Source organism: Echinops telfairi, unplaced genomic scaffold (genome assembly GCF_000313985.2).
Source record: "Echinops telfairi isolate 266 unplaced genomic scaffold, ASM31398v2 ScPeMD7_7439;HRSCAF=8477, whole genome shotgun sequence".
NCBI classification, from domain to species: Eukaryota; Metazoa; Chordata; class Mammalia; order Afrosoricida; family Tenrecidae; genus Echinops; species Echinops telfairi.
In genome coordinates, this window is record NW_022111339.1 from 3,423,363 (window position 1) to 3,430,579 (window position 7,217).

General features: G+C 40.9%; 1 protein-coding gene across 1 annotated transcript in view; it reads right to left on the minus strand.

Annotated features, from left to right (window-relative positions):
• The window catches only part of DTNBP1 (dystrobrevin binding protein 1), a 155,426-nt gene that overhangs the window by 106,729 nt on the left and 41,480 nt on the right, over positions 1 to 7,217 (minus strand). The window contains exon 4 of the mRNA XM_045298684.1: positions 2,383 to 2,443. The gene's annotated coding sequence lies outside the window, so the exon portion shown is untranslated. The remainder of the gene's footprint in view (positions 1 to 2,382; positions 2,444 to 7,217) is intronic.

Here is a 7,217-nt window from a genome sequence, read left to right on the forward strand (position 1 = left end):
CCCTCCCCGCTCCCCCCTCCCTCATGAGCCCTTGATAATTTATAAATTGTTATTTTGTCATATCTTGCCCTGTCCGATGAGTAACTTTTTATCCTTCCAAAAAAAAGAGTTTTAAATCTATCTAGCATTTAAGTGTTTTATAGTGGGGTAGAATTTTCAAATATCTACTCGGCCTTATTGCCAGAACACAAGTTGTCTCTTTTAAGTATTTCCTAAGAGAAAGACCAGATGTGTTTCATCACATGTATTCCCATGATGTGTTTCATCACATGTATTCCCATGTTCTGTGTAACGATAGCCCCACTAACATAGGTAAATGGAGAAAGTCGGTTTCTATTACACAAAAGAATCACAGAAGCCTTTTAGAAAGAAATAAAATTCTGTGGAAATCAACATCAAACAGTATTTGACTTTGGAGCATAAACCTTTTTAAGTATACTTTGACAGCTAGGTTTGTGTCAACTTGGCTGGCCCAGGATCATCAATAGTTTAGTAGTTAGGCCTCCGCTCCATGATGTGACCTAACGTAATGTAATCAACTCTGTGAATCTGGTGTGAGAAGTCAGGCAGTGGAGCGAAGATAAGGTGGAATGTATCCCCTTACTCAGGTCACAGGCCTGACGATGTTTTCTCAGGGGTGTGGCCTACTCAATACATAAGTAGACGCTGTGGAGAGTTTCTTCCCTTCCTTCTGGTCTGGATCTTGTCTATGGCTAATTGACCTCTGTTTCTCTGGACTTAAGCCAATGGCCCATTAAATTGTCTGTCAACTCTAGGAGTCATCAGAGACTGCCATTTGACCTGCCGACCTTGAATTCACCTGAATCTGCATTCATCAGCTATAATATTCCTGCTTCCTGGTTCATCAGCCTTGGCAGCCACCCAAATCAGGAAAATCCTCCATGTTAGTAGCTGATCCATGAACTTGAGTCAGACTGGATCAATCCACTTCTCTAAGGCATGAGCCACATCCTTAATATAAATTTATTTCTTATGTGTATATATAAGCACAAATTATTGGTTTCTCTAGCAAACCCAGCCTAACACATATAGGTATCAAATAATTAAAATTACAAATCATTTTAAATCATCATATGCCATACAAATAGGACTTATGGATAACTCTTCTAAGTGAATTAGGGATACCACTGAATTTTTTTTTCTGTTTGCTTGTTTCCATATTTTTGTTATTAAGATAAGCATTGAGCTGCTAACCATAGGGTTAGTAGTTCAAAACCACCAGTTGCTCCATAGGAGAAAGATGAGGCTATCTGTTCCCATAAAGATTTATAGGTTCAATAACCCTATGGAGGGTCACGATGAGTCAGAATGGACTGAGTGAGCACGGGTTTTTTTGTTATTGTTGTTGCTTAAGCAAACTATTTAGGTAAACTGAGCAAAGCTTTGCCTTTGACCAAAGAATACTAAATTCTTTTAACAATGGATGCAAGGAGATTACATCTTATAGTTTTTACACATTGAAAAAGCATTACATTCAAATTCATAAACATTATAACTATCGGGTATCAGGCATCAAAGAACAAAAAATCATATCATTGTGAATGAGGGGGAATGTGGAGTGGGGATCCAAAACCAATTTGTAGGCAACTGGACATCATCCCCTTATAGAAGGGACGTGGGGAGGAGACGAGCCAGTCAGGGTGTGGTGTAGCAACGATGAAACATATACAACTTTCTTCTAGTTCTTAAATGCTTCTCCACTATCACGATCCCAATTCTACCTTACAAATCCGTCTGTGCACTGGTACAGATAGGAACTGGAAACACAGGGAATCCAGGACAGATGATCCCTTCAGAACCAGTGGTGAGAATGGTAATACTGGGAGGGTGGAGTAGACAGGGGGAACCGATCACAAGGATCTACATATAACCCCCTCCCTGGGGGACAGATAAAATAAAAGTGGGTGAAGGGAGATGTCAGACAGTATAATAATTTATAACTTATCAAGGGTTCATGAGGGAGAGGGGTGGGGAGGGAGGGGGGAAATGAGGAGCTGATACCAAGGGCTCAAGTAGAAAGAAAATGTTTTGAGAACGATGATGGCAGATGTGCAAATGTGCCTGATACAATGGATGTATGTATGAATTGTGATGAGTTGTGCGAGCCCACAATAAAATGATTAAAAAAATTATAACTAGATGAACCAACCATTCACAAGTGACCATTAATAAACTCTCTAAGCCTAACCAAACTGAGATTACATCACTATGACATTATTAAAATGTGCTTTTTAAAGGGAGTTTTATAATCACTTTTAAATATCTTGCAAAACATTTTAATAGAACCTTATAATAAAAACCCTAGCATTTATATTGAATAAATAAAATATCCCACAAGTATAGGAGGAGAATATGCTTCACCTCTCCAGCATTTGCACATTCCTTGGCTCTTCTGTGAAGTGCAGCCCAAGTGTCTTCATACCTAAAAACAGCAAAAACAATGGAAAATGTAACCGACACGTTTTTTAAAAGAGGAGCACTTCCAGGAAGACATTAGGATATACAGGCGGAAGATTCTGATTCTTTCACCCGAGCATCAAGAAGAGCAGCTCGATATCTGGTCGGTCCTGTAAGAAGGCATACTGCGGCAACTACAAGCAACAAACTGTAGCAAGATGAGACAGAATTTTAAATGATAGGAAGATCTTTTTCTACTCCTCTGTCACCCCCCCCCCCCCCCCCCCCGAGTTACAGCAGCCAAATGGCTGCAGTGGAGTCCCAGCCAACACACCACTCTCCTGCAGAAGAGGGCGGGCTCTGGATCTAACTCTGGCTCCAAAGTAAATATCAAAGACCATACTGGTGGACTGCTTATTGCGTCTGCTCTCAGCAGGCTGGGAGTGGCCTCTAAGACTTGGACTTCAGTCTGGTCCAAACTAGAGCTCCTACTGGGTGTCAAAGAGAACACTGAACAAACACCAAATGCAGAGGCTGCCTGAAAGCTTCCATATGCAGAAAGAAGGGCTCCTGATGTCGAGCTGTGAACGAGCAGGTCAGAATCTGCTGGCGGACTGATCAGTGTGTGTTCTGACTGTTCAGGGAGCTGCCTGACAGACTGAACCTCCTCCAGTTTGAATCAGAGCTCTCACAAGGAGGGAAGAGGAGCAGTGAGCAAAGCCCCAAGGTTGTGCCACCCTAAAATATTTTTGCAGAAATTAGTACTTTTGAAAGCATTGTATTTACAATTGAATTGAAAAAGTTAACACCATCGATGCGAATGAGGGGCAGGGCAGAGTGGAGACCCAAAGCCTATCTGTAGACAATGGGACATCCCCATACAGAAGGGTCACAAGGAAGGGACGAGCCAACCAGGGTGGAGTATAGCACCAACGAAATACACAATATTCCTCTAGTTCATTAATGCTTCCTCTCCCTCCACTATCATGACCCCAGTTCTACCTTACAAATCCAGCTAGACCAGAGCACTGTACACTGTACAGATAAGAGCTCACAACACAGGGAATCCAGGACAGATAAACGCCTCAGGAACAATAATGGGAGTAGCGATACCATAAGGGTAGGGGGAAGGTGGGGGGGAAAGGGGATCCAATCACAATGATTGATGTATAACACGCCCCCCCCACCCCCAGGGGGACGAACAACAGAAAAGTGGTGAAGGGAGACAGCAGTCGATGTAAGATATGAAAATAATAATTTATAAATTATGAAGGGTTCATGAGGGAGGGAGGGAAAAATGAGGAGCTGATACCAAGAGCTCAAGTAGAAAGAAAATGTTTTGTAAAGATATGATGGCAACATATATACACATGTGCTTGACACAATGGATGGATGTATGGATTGTTATATGACCTATAAGAGCCCCCAATAAAATGATTAATTTAAAAAAAGCTAACACTGTAATAGATAAATGTCTTGGCTTCAACATAAAGCAATGAGGCACACCAAGAACCTGAAAATGACAGTCCACTCAAAACACATGAGGGTATAACAGAAATTATCTCCATGAAATAGCACCAGGCAGTAAACAGATGAGAAAATATTGAAACAAAATATTACACAAGTTCAAAGAACTAAAGGAAAACATGATAAAGAACTAAAAAAATTGGGGAGAGGCTCTGGTTTGGGCAGTCACTGGACACTAGTTCACATCTCTTGCTTTAGGGGTGCCAAATGCATGTCAACTGAAAGACTGCCCTTCATGTTTCACTTTCATCCTCTGCTTCCTGTGGATGCGCTCCGGTCCAGCAGGCCGTTTCGTCTTTGTGCATGAGCGTTACCGAAAGTTGTCCCCTATCTCTGGCCCTCACTTTTGGCAGAGTGTCCAGTCACTTAGGTTTCTAATCTGTACAAGTTAACAATCCATGGGGTTTAGTCTAAAAAGTTGTCCTATGCATGGACACTTTCCTTTTCTCAACAGAATTTTAAATTCTATACCATTGAATAAATTAATGATACTATCAATATAATTACCATATGCTCCAAGGAGATGATTTATAATGTTCCCCATAAAATGATACCGATGTCTCTACAGTGAACCACAGGGGGATATATAAAGCACAGCTACATAAATGGATTTTGAGCTCACATTTAATTGTAGCCCTAATCTACAAACAATTAGCTCTTATGACACCGTCCTACTTGATACCTGTGCTCATGAAGAGATCACTGAAGATATGGGTGCTATAGCAAAATGTAAATAAATCAGATGGTTCCTGTCAGAAAGAATCGCGTCTAGGTTTTTAAAGGTTTTCTTAAAACAAGCAGCCATCTAAGTGAGGTGTAAGTTAAGTCTACACAGAAGTACAAGAGCCTGCGTGCTCCAAGGATGTAAATAATAAAATCTAAGACTGTAGTAGATCTTAAATTCTGAGCACTTGGTTTGCAAAAGGCTATGGATGATAGTGAAAACTCAAAATATATTTGTAGAGTCCTCACACTGATTAAGCCTCTGGAGAATCCCCTCTGACCATCGACCAAGGATATGAATCGCCTTGCTAACAATATATTGGAAAGTAGATCAATGCAGATATAGTCAGGTTAAAATTTAACACCTTATCATTTGTTCTCCCTTTTGGTCCATTTAAAATTTGTTCTAGTTTTGGTTATTTTCTGCTTTCTTTTAAATTGTGATTTTTCTGTTTATTACTGTTGGGTTTTTGGTTTTGGGGGGGCGTTTGCTTTCTTTTACTTTTGGGGGTGAAGTATGTTTGACTTGTATGATATGTGAATTATATGTCAAAAATGGTTTAATTTAAAAATAAAAAATAATATGAAAAATAAAGTAGTGCTAAACTTCAATAGACTCTGCTGCTGACAAAAGGTTGGTGGTTTAAGTCCACCCAGTGCCTTTTAAAGGAAAGGTCTGTTGACCTGTGAAAACGAGGCATTTTGAAACCCATGGAGCACACACAGTTCTACTCTGACACACATGGAGTCACTGTGAGACACCCTTGACTCAATGGTAACTGGTCGGATGACGACCCAGGTACATGTACTGTGTGCCATTTGCTTCTTATTTGGAGGGATTCTAATCAATTACCCATTATGTAGTTGGGTTATTTCTCTTTGTTGGTGAGTTGTAGTTGTCCTTTAAACATTCTGATTATGAGGTCTTTTAGCAGCTATATTATTTCCAAATAAGTTTTCTCTGCTTATTTCTTTGGCCGTCTTGTCACTTTCTTGGTGATTTCCTTCTTGAACTAATGTTTTTTAATTTTTATGAGACTCAAGTTATCTGTTTTCCTTTTTTGCTTCTGCTTTGGGTATTGTATCTAAGAATCCATTTCCAAGCTAGATCTTGAAGATTTTGTCCCATCTGTATATTCTGTTCTGAGTTTTATGGGTTTACCATTTACACTTAGGTTGCTGATCCATTTTGCACTCTTTGTTGTATACAGTTAGAGATAGGGATACAAATTAACTTCTTCTGTATGTAGAAATCCAGTGGCCTTAGTACTATTTATTGAAGAGATTTTTCTTTCCTCCATTGAATGCACCTAGTCTCCAAGTAGCTAAGTATCCTTGAATGTACATACTATAAGTGAATCCTATATTCCATAGTCTTTTGATTTCTGTACTAAAAATTTAAATTAGAAAGTGGTGAAAAATAAATTGGGAAAATGAGGCGTGGAAAAAACAAGAATATAATAGACATAGACACTTTAAAAAGGCATCAAACAGAAATACTGGTGAAGAAAGTTAAACAAGTGAAGTGAAAGATTCATAGTTAGAATGTAATGGCAGGTCTGAATTTACAGAAGAAATAATCCGAGGACTACAGGATGAGGCAGTGGAAATAAGTGAGTCTGAAGTGCAACAAAAGAAAAGAACTGACACAACTAAGCACAGCCTCATGGAAATGTGTATCATCCAGTGACGAACAACTGCCTCATGGGGATTTCGTGGAGAAGGGAGAGACATGTGAATAAGCAATGGCAGAAAGATAATGAAAGTTGGCTACCATAAGTAAGGGGAGGAAAGGGAAAAAAATAAAAAGAATGGGTAGTTGGGGCACAGGGCACTAATCCACCCAAGGGGAGAGTATTGTTTATATCTCCACAGGGAAAGAGGGACCAGACTTCAATCCGGTGCTCCAAAATGTGAATGCAATATGCTGGCATGGAGTAGGGAACCAGTGGAGGAGTCTGAGGGGCCCACCCCAATCCCAACTAGGTGGACTCCTGCCCCTCCCCCAAGAAGAACTTATTTCAGAGGACAGCACTGAATCTGCAGCTCCAGGAGAGGGACAGTCTGATCAGAGCACACAGGAGCAAATGAAGGGGGAGGGGGAGAGAGTGGAGCACGTCCTGGTCCACCAAGCCCTGAGGATGATATCCCTGCTCAGAGCACCCAATGCACAGAGAAGACCACATGGCTGGCCCCTCTATGAGACATGACATCCCTCACTGACCCATAGCCCTACAGGGGACAACACTGGAGACACAATGTGGGAAATTGCGCCCAATCTGATCCCACCACACTGAGGCAAAACACTAAGGGCATGGAACAGAACAGCAAGGGGAACCGAGCAACGAAGTCCCCAGGGCATGGAACAGAACAGCAAGGGGAACAGAGCAACGAATACCGAAAATAGACTTTGGGGCCAGAGCTTGGCGCCCCAACAGACTCCACTGGAAAACACTCCTAAAGGCCAACAAACAGTCCCTGAACTAACTATAAGCTCTTCTTCCTTGTTGTTTTGCTTTTTGTTATTGGCTTGTTGTTGTTGTTGTTTT